The sequence below is a fragment of the Cibotium barometz genome, chromosome 18 (genome assembly GCF_041138505.1).
Source record: "Cibotium barometz isolate CiBa-2024 chromosome 18, ASM4113850v1, whole genome shotgun sequence".
Taxonomy (NCBI): domain Eukaryota; kingdom Viridiplantae; phylum Streptophyta; class Polypodiopsida; order Cyatheales; family Cibotiaceae; genus Cibotium; species Cibotium barometz.
The window spans coordinates 5866038-5881989 of record NC_141063.1 but is presented as its reverse complement, the minus strand read 5'-3'; the positions used below and the strand labels follow the sequence as shown (position 1 = coordinate 5881989).

Here is a 15952-nt window from a genome sequence, read left to right as displayed (position 1 = left end):
GTCACCATTAAGGAACGCAGATTTTACATCCATCTGATACACGGGCCACCTTTGAGAAGAAGCAAGGGCAAGAACGGTCTGAATCGTGGACATCCGCGCTGTCGGTGCAAAGGTATCCTTGTAGTCGATGCCTCGCCGCTGAGCATAACCTTTAGCCACAAGCCTGGCTTTGTGTTTGTCCACCGACCCATCAGACGCGTATTCGGTCTTAAAGACCCATTTGACACCAATGACTAACCGCTTCGACGGCCTCGGTACCAACTCCCAAGTGTTGTTCTTCTCGATGGCATCAAGTTCCACCTGCATGGCTTTCCTCCAAGTATCCTGTGAAAGGGCTTCCTTTACGGAAGTGGGCTCTTTGTCCCGCATTATACGAGACATCAAAGCATAGTTCACCTGAAGAAGCTCCGCCGTGTTGCTTTTATCTCGGACTCGATGTGATCTTCGAGGGCCGTCCTCTGTGGTCCACTCGGAGGGTAGCTCCGTGACACCTGACTCCCGAAGGGTGTCTAACAACCACCTAGGTACTCGAACAGATCGTGGAGCCTCCTGTGGTCGTGGGGGCTCAACTCCAGCTGCGGGCTCAACCTCCTGTGATGACTGAGGTGGATCAACTGGAATGATAGTCTGGGAATCATCATTAGACTCCTCTGGATCTCCAAGAAGTGGCGGCTCCTCGACAGTGGATGCTAGAACATGCTCGTCAAAGACCACATCCCGGCTGACAACAATCTCGTTCCTCTCTGGATCATACAACCTGTATCCCTTGGAAAGAGAGTTATACCCCACAAATACCAGCTTGCGGGACTTGGAGTCAAGCTTCCCCCTCTGGTTCTTCGGAATATGTACATACGCGTCACTCCCAAAGACACGGAAGTGCGAGACATCGGGTTTCTTGCCAAAATATGCCTCAAATGGAGTCATATGGGGTACAGAAGTCGTCGGAGAGCGGTTAATGGTATGGACAGCCGTTGCCACAGCCTCACCCCAAAGTGGACGAGGAAGATCACGATGCTCCAGCATGGTCCTCGCCATCTCCACCACAGTCCTGTTCTTACGTTCAACAACTCCATTCTCCGAAGGCGATCCAATATTGGCCAATTCCCTTTTGATGCCATGATCTGCACAAAACCTGAAAAATACAGTCGAGGAGAATTCACCTCCTTTGTCAGCCCTGAGAGTCTTGACCTGAAATCCAGACTCTTTCTCCACCATCACGTGCCAATCCTTGAACCGAGCAAAAGCCTGGTCCTTCTGAGAAAGAAAGTAGACCCACGTGAATCTGGTACAATCATCAACAAGCAGCATGAAGTAGAGAGATCCTCCCAAGGATGGTATCTGCTAAGGTCCACACAAGTCAGTGTGAATCAACTCCAATGGTGTCGAAGCCCGCCTGGAAGCCTGCTTCGGAAAGGATTCCCTGTGCTGCTTACCACGTATGCAAGAACTGCAACGTCCTTGCCTACTACCAACATCCGGCAAGCCAACCACCATCTGGTCCCGGAAGGCGCGCCTCAATGCATCCACGTTTAAGTGGCCAAAACGAAAGTGCCACAAATCTCCGACCTGAGAACCTATCAATGTGGAGACTGCAGAGAGCTTGTAGATACCATTCTCCACACCGCCTTCCCAAACAACCTGGCCAGTCTCACGGTCCCTTAGAGCAACTGAATGCTCCTCAAATTCCACCCGAAAGCCAGTCTTGCATACCTCATGCACTGACAGAAGATGAAAACCCAGAGCAGGGACATAAAGAACACGGGAAGCATGCTTGCCCCCCTTGCCGTCGGGAATAATCTCCATCCGGCCCTCACTATGTATCGGAATAGTGGAGTTATCGCCAATAAAGATACGACCTGACTGCCGTTTCAGATCCAGAAAGAAGTCACGGGATGGAGTCATGTGCCTGGAACCACCACTGTCGAGAATCCATTCCCGGGTATCCTTCACGGTGAAGCCAACTGCCTCCTCGCTCGAAGATGATGAAGCATCGGAGTCCACCATCTCTAAGTGCACAAATGCCGGAGTCTTCGCAGCTGAGGCTGAGGAATCAGCACTCTTCCCTGTCCGCTTAGGGCACTTCCTCCAGTAGTGGCCTTTCTCGCCACAATCTTACAAGATCTTTCGGCCTTCAGCTTCTCTCGTTTTCTGGATCAGGCTTCTTCTCAGAAGACTTCTCCGGTGAAGCCTTCCCTTTGCCCTTGTTGGTATTCCGGCCTTTTGACCGTTGGCCAGTTAAGGCCTCCGAACCTCCGCCGTGAGGAGGGTTCGTGAAACGTTCCTCCTGGTCCAAGACCATTGGCACAAGCTCCTCCCAAGTAATGGTGCTGAGCCTGCCACTCGTGATCAACGAGGAATAGAAAGCAGAATACTGACCAGGCAAGTGGGAAAGCAAAGTGATGGCCATATCTTCAGATGATATCTCTTTCCCAGCTTGAAGGACTTCCTGCTGAAGGGCCTGCTGCTTGTTGATGTGTTCCCGCATCGTCGAAGACTTTGCAGGGTTCATAACCCGCATCTGCACTTCCAAGGAGATCCGTTTCATGGGTGACACCCTGTTATACAAAGAAGCCAAGTGCTCCCATATGCCTCTTGCCAGCGTCATGTGCTTCACATGATTGATCATTTGTGGTGTGCAATTGAGGAAAATAAACGACCGGACCCTGGCGTTGACACGATCCCACATGTGTGTCTGTGCCTCTCGGTCCTTCCTCGTCGATAATAACTCCCCTTCCTCAGCTTCCGGCCGTGGCACCCCGATGATAATAAAATCAGCAAGGTCATATGACTCCAGAACCGACTCCATCATGACCTTCCAGATGCCGTAATTGGACCCGTCCAACTGACGATCCACTGGGAACGTGGGGAGAGTCGGAATCTTCGCGTGCTTCTCAGCCATCTCTAGTAAATCTGCCATAGCGGAGAGTAACCTGAAAGGGTAGGTGGGTGGGAAAAAAAATCTGAAAATCTACAAGTGGCTGTCCAACACCTTTGCCCGCCTTCCTCTTGCACCTTCTCTTCCTGTTCAGCCCAAAACAGTCCACCAATCAGCAGCCTGAAGCTCCCCCTCTTGCTCAGAAAACGCCCAAGATCTGTCTAGAGCCTATGGCTCTGATACCATGTCAGAATATGCAGCGGAAATGATAACCAAACTTGGGTAGACAAGAGCAAGTAGACTGCAAAAAATAAACAACACAAGAAACACAGAGAGATAGGTGTGTAAACTCTTCTCTATACACAAGATCCCGAGAAAACTGAATGAGGAAGTGGTGGGGGCAAGGGGGCTATATATACATCCCTGAGAGGGCAGTCGGCCAGCAGATAAAGTGCCCACGACTGCTGAAAATAGTCACACGACTGCATAAATGTAGTCGGCCAGCAGACAGGTGCCCACGACTGAGGAAATCCAGTCGGCCAGCAGCCCAGTAGCCCACGACTGATAAACATGCAGTCGGCCAGCACTGGAGTGCTCCTGGCAGCCTCTGGCAACCCTCCCACCACTAGGAAAAAATGGGAAAAAATAGGGAAAAATACGAGGAGTGTGGAAAAATGATAAAACACCTTATACACGGCGGGCACACCCACAACAGAGGCCCTGGTGTATGAATATAGACAGGAGATGACTTCTAACAAATTCGTAAGGGCCTAGCTTCTCTACAATGGCTTCAGGTAAGTACACCAGACAGCTCATGGATTGAGAGTCAACTAGCTGCCGCCCGTACAGATCTCAAATCGATAGAGGAGTAGAGGGGAGAGTGCAGATACCATGCTAGAGCCTCTTTTTGGACGCAGGTGGGAGACAGGGTCACTAGGGAGTTCTTTGAGATTGCATGCCCACACAGGCAGAGAGATGGTATCCGCAGGTTGCGAGACCGGGATGGATCCATTGTTACGTACCCCCCCCCCGGAGAGCCATTGCCAGGGATTTCTTCATATCTCTTCTCACAGGTGTCCCCATATCCTCACAGGTGCTAGATGCACGAGCGGGATTGGTGGCATACGAGAGAGGTGGTCCCTTACGCTCTTCGGACCTTCCTCCTGACCCCCTTCACATCTGAGGAGCTGGCAGAGGCTATGACGGCATTACCTAAGGGCAAATGCCTGGGAGAGAACGGCCTTCCAGTCTCCTTATTTCTCCGTCACTAGGATTTCATGGAAGGCGGCCTCAGAGCTGCCTTCAACGAGGTAATGGTTACGGGAGTGTCATGTGCAAGACGTGCATGCTCATTCCCAGGGCTGATCCATAAAGAACAAGTTTTGGTACCAGATCCAAGAGCTTGTTTTGCTAGTATGGGCAAGGAAGCCTTGTGGATGGACCAGGTGGTTGTCGGCTAGCACATAGAGGAACATGTTTTTGTGGCTACAACAAAAAGATGATTATTTGTCTAGGACCTGGCCGACCTACCACAAGGGATTCCAAGGCCTATATAAGGCACACCTAGCTCATTGTGTAGGCAGCTCTCTCTCTCTCTTCTCTCCATCTCTCTTGCTTGCGTTTTGCATCAGGTTGTTCCAGGATGGTGTTTAGGGCTGAAAGAAGACTTCCAAAGCTTTCGCATGTGACATTGGTATCAGAGCATCAGGCTCAGCAAGGCTAAACACTGATTCAGTCCCAGATGAAGGTGCACAATCCAAGGAGAGTAACACAAGACATGGAAGAAGTTCCCAAGAGGTTGGTTTGTTAGAGATCATCATCCCCTGCTGCTGGCTCTTCTTTGGTTTCCTGCTTGAGCCCCTAGGACTGACCATGTTAGCCTGAGAGGGGCTGGTCACCCCTCACACCCTTTTTTCCCTATGTGGGCTATTTATGCTCAGTCATGTGTTGCTGGTCGGCAGTCCCGATTCGGACATATATATTGCCTGGTCATACACACATTGCATCGCCTCTTGCATTCCTCCTTGGCCTCTGCGTTTCTAGCTTGTGCAATCCCTCACTTATGAGGTGTACCTACCCCTCCTGCTCGGGTCTTCCGCCATCTTCAGGTATACTCCTGCGTTTTTCCCCATCTCTCTCTCTCTCTCTCTCCTGCGTTTCCACTTTCCCATCTTCCGCTGTGTATTCTTTCATGGTATCAGAGCAGCGGCAACTTGCAGCATTAGTTTCTCCCTCTTCTTCAGCCGTTTTTCAGCCCACATCACATTCGGTGCTGTCCACCAATCCGGTGATCTGTGTTTTTTGAGATCCACGACTTCTAGTGGCTTCAACTTGCAGTTGGATCAGATCTGCATCAGCGTTCTCATCATGGAGCGGTTTCGTGGCTGGATTTGCTGATTTGAGTCATGTTTTGCCTATGTTGTGTGATTCTTATGTAGGGATCACTTGTTGATATGGCTACCTTGCCCCTCACTCGTTGCTTCTTTGACAAAGTAGACAAGCTTGACGGTCACTTCATATGTGCCTCTGCTGATGCTACAACCTTCTCTGTGTGGAATTACACTAGTTCTAGAGTGGAGGATGGTGGACCCCCTATGGTCCCGAGAACCCCCTGTGGTCCCGGGATCTGAGGAGTTTGTTCCTGTTTCTTCGCCTCTAGATGATTCCAGTTGCACGAAGCAGCCTACATTGTTGTTTTCTTCCAAAGGAGCGGTGTACCTGGCAGATTGTAGCTAAGATGTTGAGGAGATTGCCTATGGAGCTTTCCTGGTACCTATTGTTGCAGTCTTTCGTCTTTGATCAAGGATGGCGTCCCTGGCTTTCTAGAGTTCACTCAACATCCGGTGATGAGAGGGGGTGTTAGAGATCATCATCCCTTATTGCTCGCTCTTCTTTGGTGACCTGCTTGAGCCCCTAGGGCTGACCATGTTAGCATGAGGGGCTGGTCACCCTTTTTTTCCCCCATTTTATGGATTCGTGGGCTATTGTCGGCAGTCCCTACTTGGTTGTCTAGCCTACCCCCCTCACACACACACTGTATTCGCCTCTTGCATGCCTCCTTGGCCTCTGCATTTCTAGCTTTTGCAATCCCTTATTTATGAGGTGTACCTACCCCTCCTGCTCGAGACTTCTGCCATCTTCATCATCTTCTTGATTGGTATTGAGAGTAGGTATACTCTTGCGTTTTTCTCCATCTCTCTCTCTCTTTCCTGTGTATCCACTTTCCTATCTTCCGCTATGCATTCTTTCACGTTAGTGGTGTTCCACAAGACCCAAGGGGAATGGCAGTCCTGTGAGTCGGGTGCCACTTGGGGCCTACCAATAAAGGCTTTCAGGCAACGGTTCCAAGGGAGGATGATCCTCCAAGGGGTGGAGCACTGGAGTGAGAGTACCAAACTCTTCCTATTTGTAACCGAGGCCATGAGTAGTTTTCTCTCCGCCCAGGAGACCAGGCTCAAGGGACTGCGTCTACCCATCCGCGCGCAGGAGGAGTTGCTTGATTCCAAGTTTGATGATGACACGGCAGCATACCTATCGGGCGACGAGGGGAACCTCCAGAGATTCGCCGAGGCGATTGAGATCTTTTGTTGTGCATCCGGAGCATAGATCAATTGGCACAAGTTGTGTGGATTATGAGTTGGCTCATCACTCACTCTGACTTGGCGTCCGATTGAGGCTTTCAGTGGATCCCGAGGGGCACTCCAATTCGTTATCTTGGATCCCGGGTTGACACTGATATCTCCCTCGAGCAACAGCTCGCCCCTCTTCTTCTGAGCATTCGTCTCCGCCATCCCTGCACATGGCTGGCCCCAATTTCGGACCCTCCTCCCCCGCAGTGAGTGGCTGGGAGTGTTCACCAGGCACGATATACCCCTAGCAGTTCACGGTGCAGATGAGACCTCCACCTTACTGACCTTCTCTATTGGACCTCATGGCAAATTAGAGAGAGCAGGGATCCACTTGGAGGATTTCAGGGAATGCACCTTGCAGAGGGTGAAGGTGATTGGTTTTCATGCACATGAGTGGCACATCGACCCTCCACCGGCCAAGGTGGCGAGAGAGAGAGACTCTAGCGATTATGGATTTGCCTGGGCTAACCTTTCACACGACTCCAATTGGACCCGGCAGAGTGGACCTGGCATGATCCAAAGGACACTGAGAAGATGCCTGGCACCCCCTTTTTTGCATATACCGCACGGCTAGGCCGTAGAGGTTGTGGACACACCAGCAGTAGCACGACACTCGCAGTCCCAGGGCCTCCCGCCACACTCTCTCAGATTTCTAGAAGCGGCTGTAGGTAATTTTTGGCCGCGGAAGATCACTCTCTTCATGTAGCAATTGGCACATAGGAGCTTGGCAGTTGGCCCTTGGTTGACCATTGGAAGTAGACCAACATTATGTTCGAGGAATCTCAACGTCATTGTTTTTGGGATTGCCCAAAGGCTCTGCAGGTTTGGCAATGGATCCTAAACATTTTCACTATGGATCGAGCCCCCGCCCGCATTGTTACGTGGGGCGCAGTCACTTGGGGCCATTGAGGCCAAGGTGGTCATGCCATATTAGGAGGAAGGTGGGGACTAGCCTTTCAAGTCTCTCACCTTCGTATTTATGTAGTGCCAGTACTAGCTCCACCTACAACCCTCACCCCGCCAATAGAGTCCATCCGGAGCATCTAGCATGACATCATTCATACCCTCCATGGTCAGTGGGGGAAGCTTGAGGGTGCTCGGACTGCATGTGGAAGCGCCGTGAGGCCTTCATGAGGATCTGGCATCATGGTGCCTTTCTTACTGATAGTGGTGGTGAGCCCACCTGGCACTATAGACCTCCTATGTGGTTGTTTCGCCCTCCACCCATTGTATGAGATAGCTTTGTCCTCCCAGAGTGGCTATAGCCCGAGGAGAAGAGCATCCTCCCCATTCATGTATCTTGACACCCGCTCCCCATTTGGGGACGAGTTTGTATTTAACCATTATGGTTGTTTTCTCAGTAACTAATAGAAGGATTTTTTTCCCAAGAAAAAAAAAGTATGATTACAATACAATCATTGTTGTGCTATGCAACAACTCTCTCTCTCTCTCTCTCTCTCTCTCTCTCTCTCTCTCTCTCTCTCAGGCCAGGATATGCCGAGTATGCCATGGGGAGCCAGAGACAGAGCTGCATTATATATGCCATTGTACTGCATACTATGAGATACGTGGTCGTTTCCACTGTTTATTCAGAGAGGGTTTTGGACCACTTTCCAGAGTCATGGGGTACCAGGACCAGAGGTGTTTGGGATTGTTCTTGCTTGAGCTGCGGAGACATAGAGATAGCCTGCTTAGGAGCACAGAGAGCCAGACTCACATTACAGACTTCTTTAGTCCAGCCATCACTGCGCCAGATGGACCACAGCAGCAGCAGGACATGGATACCGCCCACACCAGAGGGACACTGATTGATCGTGCGATTGAACTTGGGTGGGGTGGTCCAGACGCCCACGACTACGGAGGAGGGCATCCCAGCATAGACGGAGGTTGCAGCGGCGGATTCGGATTATTCTTGCGAGGCATGCGAGACACCCAGTCAGGGTGCTAACCACAGAGGATATTGAGGAGATCCGCCAGTGTCCGATGCGGCACATATTATGAGATGGAGGCACCTCCATGGTGTACCCCTCCGTCCCACATGATATTGTATCCCCTCACTATATTCCACTCACCTCCATAGCATACCCCCCCCCCCCCCTCACTATATTCACACCCTATAAGGGTTTCTATTTACCTTCCATTTCCAGTTTCATTTTCTAGGTGCCAGTAGTATCATCTTTATTTTTCATTTTCTGGGTTTTTTTATCCAGACATTGTATCAGATCCACCATGATGTAACTTTTGGTCTCATAGGTCATTATGGCCTTTTGAAGACGTTAATATAACATTTCATTTCTCTCTCTCTCTCTCTCTCTCTCTCTCTCTCTCTCTCTCTCTCTCTCTCTCGCGTGCCTCTCCACAAAGCGGGAGATGCTAGACCCCAGCAACTACAGGACTATCATGATTGGTCATACATTGGCCAAACTTTATGGCGCAGTGCTCGAGGCAGAGTTGAGCTCATATGCAGAGAAGGAGGGACTGCGAGCACCAGGGCAGGCTGGATTCTGACGAGCTCGAGGCAGAGTTGAGCTCATATGCAGAGAAGGAGGGACTATGAGCACCAGGGCAGGCTGGATTCTGACGAGCTTTCTCCACTATTGACCATATATTCACTCTGAGATGTCTGATTGACTAGACTAGGGCGCGGGAGAAGAGATTATACTGCTGCTTTGTGGATTTCCACAAAGCATTTGACACGGTGCCACGAGAGAGACTCTTCTAGCGCCTACAGTCAATGGGGATCCCATCAGAGATGGTTTGGGGCATCTATGCTTTGTATGAGCAGGTCCTCGGGCGCATACGATGCCCCGGGGGGCTATTTGATGTTATTGCTAGCACCATAGGTGTGAAGCAAGGATGTCCACTCTCTCCTACACTATTTGGGCTATACATCGATGAGGTGGCTGACTTCATTGGTCACGGTGGTGGGGACGGGGTAGACATCGCAGGTACCACAGTCCACATTATGCTATATGCAGATGATATTATTCTGGTCTCTGAGTCGCGAATGGGACTACAGCACCATCTCCATGCACTCGATGACTAGAGGTGGTAGACTCATATGTGTACCTGGGGATTACATTTACGACTCCACCAGGAAGATTTACTATGGCACAGGCAACCAGGGAAAGACTCACAAACCATAAAATCACACACAAACTCTATGCCCTAAATCACTAATTTAGCACCTAGAGGTTCAAACTTGACGCTCGTCGTCATGCCTGTGCTAAAACCCTCAACTTGCTTGTCCACCGAAGTCAGAACGAAACGGGCACGCCGAGCGGCTTGTTCCGTGACCAAATCTTCTGTGCTGTCACTATCAAACAAGACGACGACTCTCTGGCCACCTATGTAGCCAAAGGTCTTGAGAAATTCGTTGCGCTCATACTCCTGGTCATGGGTGCCCTTCTGCTTATCTTTGAGCTCCCGACTAATGATTGCTCCAACCGAAGCATAGGGATTCGAAGAACTAGGGATAGTCACTGGGTCTGTGTGGAAGCTAGGCTCACCACTGAAGCTGGAGGCTGGGGTAGCAGTCTTTGGAGTGGTAGTCTTCTTGGGACACTCCTGAGAAGTGTGTCCTTTTGTATGACAAAAGGAACACCTACCCTCCTCCTTGTACTAAGCGATCTCCTCAGCACTCAACTTACCACCCGTCTTGCATGCCTAAGCTTTCTAGTCTGGGGTAAGTTTGGGCGCATTGGTCGAGTTCTTGGAGCCAGAGGCTCTCGTGCTCTTTCCTAGGAAAGTACCCGTCTGGTTCTGGCCTTTTCCCCCCAAGGTGTTAGCCTTGGGAGTAGGCTGGGAAGTCTTGGGTTTTCCGCCATTGTGCTTCATTTCAGCACTCTACGCAAGCGAGAGTGCGTCTTCGAAGGTGGCTGGCCTAAACATATGCATCTCCCACTGGATTTGTGTGTCAAGGCCATAAAGGAATTGCCCTTTCTTGTCCGTACCAGATAAGCCCAACCGCAAACATAAGTTTGAAATTTTATTGACAAACTAAAGGACTGGTTGCACGTTTTGACGCGCTCCCCTAAACTCGTCTTCAAGTCGCTCAAGGTAATGGGGCGCTAGAAACTGTTGCATAAGGTTGAGGACAAACTCGTCCCAAACATAAGCTGCCATACCTAATTTGGTGTGGGCATGAGCCCATTGGGTCCACCAAGGAATGGCCTCACCTTCTAAGTACCAACTAGCTAAGATCACCCTATCAGTATCACTTTTTCGAACTGCAACAAAGTAAGCTTCAAATTGATGCAACCATGAACAAAGAGTTGTGGGGTCGAGTTTACCATTATAATTACTGAAGTTCATTTTCTCGGGAAAATGACTTGAGGAAGCCACTAGTGTCAGTCTTGCGTCCAAAGCCGCAAGGTATCGTTCATGTTCCACGCGTCGCATGGCGTCTTCTTCACGTTGTCGAATCTCCATTGCACGCATCTACAACTCAAGCATCAAACTCGGCTGCGGTTCATGACCCTTCAAAAGGGTCCCTTTGTAGAGGATCTGGAATCTGGGAAACGGAAGGAGAGGGAGGAGGAGACGGAAAAAGACGAGTTGGAGAACGGGTGCGCTCTTCCAAAGCCAGTATCTGCGCCTTCTGCTCTTCCAATTTGGTACCCTGTTCTGCGATTGCTCGCATCATCTTTTGGAACATCTCTGGTACACTCATGCTTGATGCCCTAGCTGGACTGCCTAGTGCACTTCAGTCCCAAGGTTCTTGTTCTCTCTCGTCGTCGTAGCTCGCCATAGCAGGAAAATGCATTACCTTTCCAAAGCGCAATCTGACCATCCACTATGTGTGTGGGAGACTTCCAGAGGCTGAAAACCAACCGTCCTTCGAGAGACAGGAGTCACTCCAAAAGGGGTGGTCCACGGAAGTCTAGAAACCAACCACACAAGCGAGAAAAAATTTCTGGGCTTTTTTTCTTTTTCTTTTTCTTGTTGAATCTTTACACTTGAAGTAGGCTCTGATACCACTGCAGCATGTGGAAGCTTCGGGGTAGATCGGTAACTTCAATGCTCAAAAATCAGCAATCGTTCACAATGAGAATAACGCACAAAACTGAAAATAGATGTGCAGAAAATAGAGAGAGAAAGAGAGGGAGAAGAGGACACAGTATTGGGTCCCGAATACCCTCTGCAAGGCCTGTCCTTGACCTTCACCCTTGCGTTAGCTTCTCCCTTGGCTGTCCAGGCCCTTGAGTTGTTGCAGCACTTTGTGAAATATGAGATGATTGAAACGCTGAGGAGGGCTGGGTATTTATACCCCCTTTCACCTCCAGTCAGCCAGCACAACAAAAGGCGGCCAGCAGCTTTATTCTCCACGACTAGATAAAATAGCACTTTATGCTAATTAAACCAGTGTTTTCACACCTAAAAGCCTTGTCCATCTCCTGCATATATGTTGGGCTACTGGGCATCCCTGCGCATGGACAAAAAGCTGTTGGGCAGCCAGTGTGGGCTGTCCCACACCTGGCCGATAGCCAACTAGGCTTAGGTGCCCAATTGGCTGGCTGTTCCTAGGCCCTAGGGCTGGCCGACAGCCCCTTCTAGCCCTCAACATGGCTGGTGGGCACAGCCGGGGCCCTCTTGGCCCCTTGGGGGTGGTTCTACACCTCCCCCATGCCCACTCTATGAATGTACACCTAAGCCTTGGGGTAGCCCTATGGGCTGGCCCCCATATCTACATGCAAACCTACATGTTCTACACAGCTGTCTAACATCTGGTGGCAGACCAAACACACAGAGCAACTGACATCATTCCAGAGGGAGACTCATAGCGCGGACTGGCACTGATTCATGTGCACAACAACCTGACCTTGGCCGCATGTGTAGGACAATGCACACTTGACCTCAGTCGCATGCAGTAGAACCCTCGCTGACTCGTCCCGGACTGGGCTCACATGGGACCAGTTTTCCACTCCAGGTCCTGCACCTTCTTGTTCAGATATGTCCACGTGGCATCCAAGCGCGGGATGCACGTGACACCTATTGCATCTCTCTATGTTCAGCTCAATCTGGCCTCACAAGATCAAGGTCTGAATTAGAAGGTTTCTGTATGTACTATGTATGGAGAACTGGTCCGATTGAATGTCTTCATGCTATGTCCCATGCCATGCGGCAATTGGCCAAAAAACGGTTTGATCCCACCGCATCAGAGTGGAGACAAGGAAGAGTTGAACGCGTCTTCAAAGCTAGGGAGCTCATACGAAGACCCAGGGAGGAGAGGATCTCCCGGTTATGCCACTTAGAGGTTGAGTGAGAGGAGCATTATAGATGTCATTGCCCCGGTATACTATGAGATCCGTGGAAGGTTTCACTGTCTGTTCCATGCGGGATTTGGCCCACTCTCGGCGCTTCCTACTCGAGCTCTGGACCCAAGAGGAGGACACCCATACAGTGGATCATGTGGACCCACCTCGGGTTGCTCCAGACCCACCTCGCCCGAGAGGAGTTACCTCGGACCGGGCCTCCACATTCCAACATGCCCTTGGATGTCAGCCACAATCCCCTCATCGGCTCCAAATCCAAGACATGCTCCATCACCTTTCCACGTGACGTAGCTGAGGGGAAGACCTCTCGGCCATACCCATGCTTGATATTTTAGAGAGTGGTATACCATCTAATGGGGGCTGATGCTCCTCTCTTGTTTCGTGTTCCTAGTATTCCATGATGAGATTTCCATGGACACTTTTGTATCACTCCAATGAGAGAGTTTTGTTTTGTTTCTATTTTATTTTCCGTTCCAAGATGAGATATGCCATGGACGTTATTGTATCAATTTGGTCTCATAGGCCCATTGGGTCTTTAGTAGACGTTAAATCTCTCTCTCTCTCTCTCTCTCTCTCTCTCTCTCTCTCTCTGCTTACTTATTTTGTTGCTTCTCAAATCACTTCTGCTGGAAAGCACTTGTGAAGGTAGTATTTAGTATACCTTTAAAGGTACAAACACGAATCCCTAGGTTTTTGGGTTGCAACGTACTTATTTTCCCAGCTGAGCTGTGCGACAACGATGGGTTAGCTGCGGAAAACAACCTGAGATGAAAAGCAAACCACAAAAAAACGACAACAGAGACCACACGCTATAACAATTTGATCAAGATAAGGAGGGAGATAAAGCAAGAGCACCTGTGAGGCGAGACTCGAGATCGTTTCTGCACGCGCTGTTACCTGTAATGTAACACACGAAGCCTTATCGCACCGTCATTGTCCTCCCACTACGTCAGACTGGTCGTTTCATACTTGCAGGCCTATAAGCAAGGTGACATGGCAAATCTTGATTGGTCGCCTTGAACAACATTGTCTTGCTTAATAATAAGGGTGTTTACACACTTGGGTGGAAGCCCACAAAAAAGTTTTGCCCAACCAATGAGATCACCACAATCACCCGCCCATCTAACATTTCTTTACAGACTATGACCACGGCCATGTACCCTCAACGCTGGTGTGTTTGCTGACTGGAGCCCAACAACCATCGTTCCAGTTCCGGGCAGAATAGCCTATCTCACAACTCTTAGTTGTAGGACGTCTTTTTCGTGGGCATGCCCGCGGTCTGTAAAGGGTATTGTCACCCAGCAATTGTTTATCAAAAAGATGCCTGCCCACAGCTCTCAACCTTTTTCGTGGGCAGGCCCGTAGTCTGTAACCACCCTAAGTACCGATGCGGGCGACGAGGTCATGACCTCAACCACTAGGAGGCTTTGAGCAGGACCCGCCGCCCATCACTAATCTTAGGTTTATAGAGGGGGCAAAAATGGTTAGCTGTTATTGAAAATGACGGAGATAGAGTGTGTGTGGTCCTATGACATGAATTTAATGGTTTAATCCATTTAATAAGACAGAATATATATACTTAGATAAGCTTTAGTCCCTCGGGTTCAAAAATCCCTTACTCTCAAATTAGTGTGGGTTTCACTGATAAGTGAATGATTGGGACTTTAGGTTTGAAAAATATGTCATGAAATCTTGTGATTAGTCTAATTAATAGAAGAAGTACGAAAGAAGCCATTCAGAGCCTCCATAAACATTTTCTTTTCATTAGAAATAATTTTCAATGAATATGCTCTTCTTTCCCCTTATGTTTCATGGGCTTCATTTATAGTAAGAAATGGAGCAAATATGAAAGTTTGACTAATTGCTTTTGAGAGAGAGAGAGAGAGAGAGAGAGAGAGAGAGAGAGAGAGTCATAGGAAGCTTTTTCTCTTTATATACGCATAGTAGAACGACACAAAGTAGAAGATGAATGATGGCAGAGGTAGGGGAGGAGAGGCGAAAGTGCAGAGGTGGGAGGGGTGTGCTAGGTAATGGAGGAGGTCGGCAAGCTCAGAGAGGGAGGGGACAATACAAGGAGGAGGTTGGTAAGTTGGTTGCATATTCACATCTTCTTTCTATCTAAGATTAAATATTAAATATAATTCAATTAACACAACCCATTTTATTAATGTAAACAAGATAGAAAGTCGCCTTCATTGTGCTACTACATTGTGAATTTATTACCTTCATCGTGCTACTACACCCATATCTCATGGGACGGCTGTTCAAGTCAAGGGCTTACCTTAGCCTTGTCGAAATCAAGTGTATTTTGAGCCACAACAAATGCAAGTCCCCAATGTGGGTGCACTTACCTTTGAGCTGCAACAATTGCAAGTCCCAATGTGGGTGTGTTAGCTCATCCATTGCATCCTCGCTCTAATGTCGAACCGGAATGCTACATGGCTATGGGGGGGTGAAGGAAGACCTCTCTTTGCCTAAATGAGAGGCAAGAATAGAAAGGCTTTTGTGGTGGGGTTTTCTCTCACAAAAGGTGGATGGAGAAGAATCTAATGAGAGAGACAAACCTACAAGTAAAGCTACTCAATCAAGCAACCCATCTAGCATATAAGAATCTAATAATATACAAGCACAAGCACAAGCGAGTGTAGAGATGAAGGACAAGTCACAAGTATTCTATTGCAAGGGAATGAATGTGTATTGCTTAATGTCAAAATTAACTTATATACAAATGACTAGCTTACACACTAGGCTGGATGAAACTTAAAAAACAATCCATTTGCACTAGTTCTAGTCCTAATCAACTATATGGATGACTTTCTCATTTGGCATTAAGCTCCCCGCTTTATAATGTTGAGCACCATCTTACAAGAACTTAGATTCGAGTAAGATGGCAAAGCACCCCATGGTATGTCGAGCAGGTGAAACCATGTTAGCCTACAAAGTGGTTAATATATCCCCTTCCTAATGGTGACCTCATCCTTGCATCACCAAGCACCTGTTTTTGGCTTTAGTTTCACCAACTTAGTCTAGTGAGTTTTTTACAAAAGAGTAGGGATATTTTGCCTTTGGTTTCACCAACTTAGTCTAGTGAGGTTTTTACAAAAGAGTGGGATATTTTGAGAGCGGCTTTAGCTCTAAGCTTTCTACTTCAAACCAACCACATAGGCCTCTCT

At 49.0% G+C, this 15952-nt stretch overlaps 1 protein-coding gene across 3 annotated transcripts in view; it reads right to left on the bottom strand.

Annotated features, from left to right (window-relative positions):
- LOC147628846 (aminopeptidase (DUF3754)) overlaps nt 1-13792 on the bottom strand; it is a 103211-nt gene extending 89419 nt beyond the window's left edge. Inside the window, exons 1-2 of one of the 3 annotated variants that reach the window (XM_086812005.1) lie at nt 13635-13792; nt 13441-13527 (exon numbers count right to left, since the gene is read on the bottom strand). The gene's annotated coding sequence lies outside the window, so the exon portion shown is untranslated. The remainder of the gene's footprint in view (nt 1-13440; nt 13528-13634) is intronic. The other 2 variants (XM_086812004.1, XM_086812007.1) reach the window with 2 other exon arrangements.
- Between the last annotated feature and the right edge of the window lie 2160 nt (nt 13793-15952).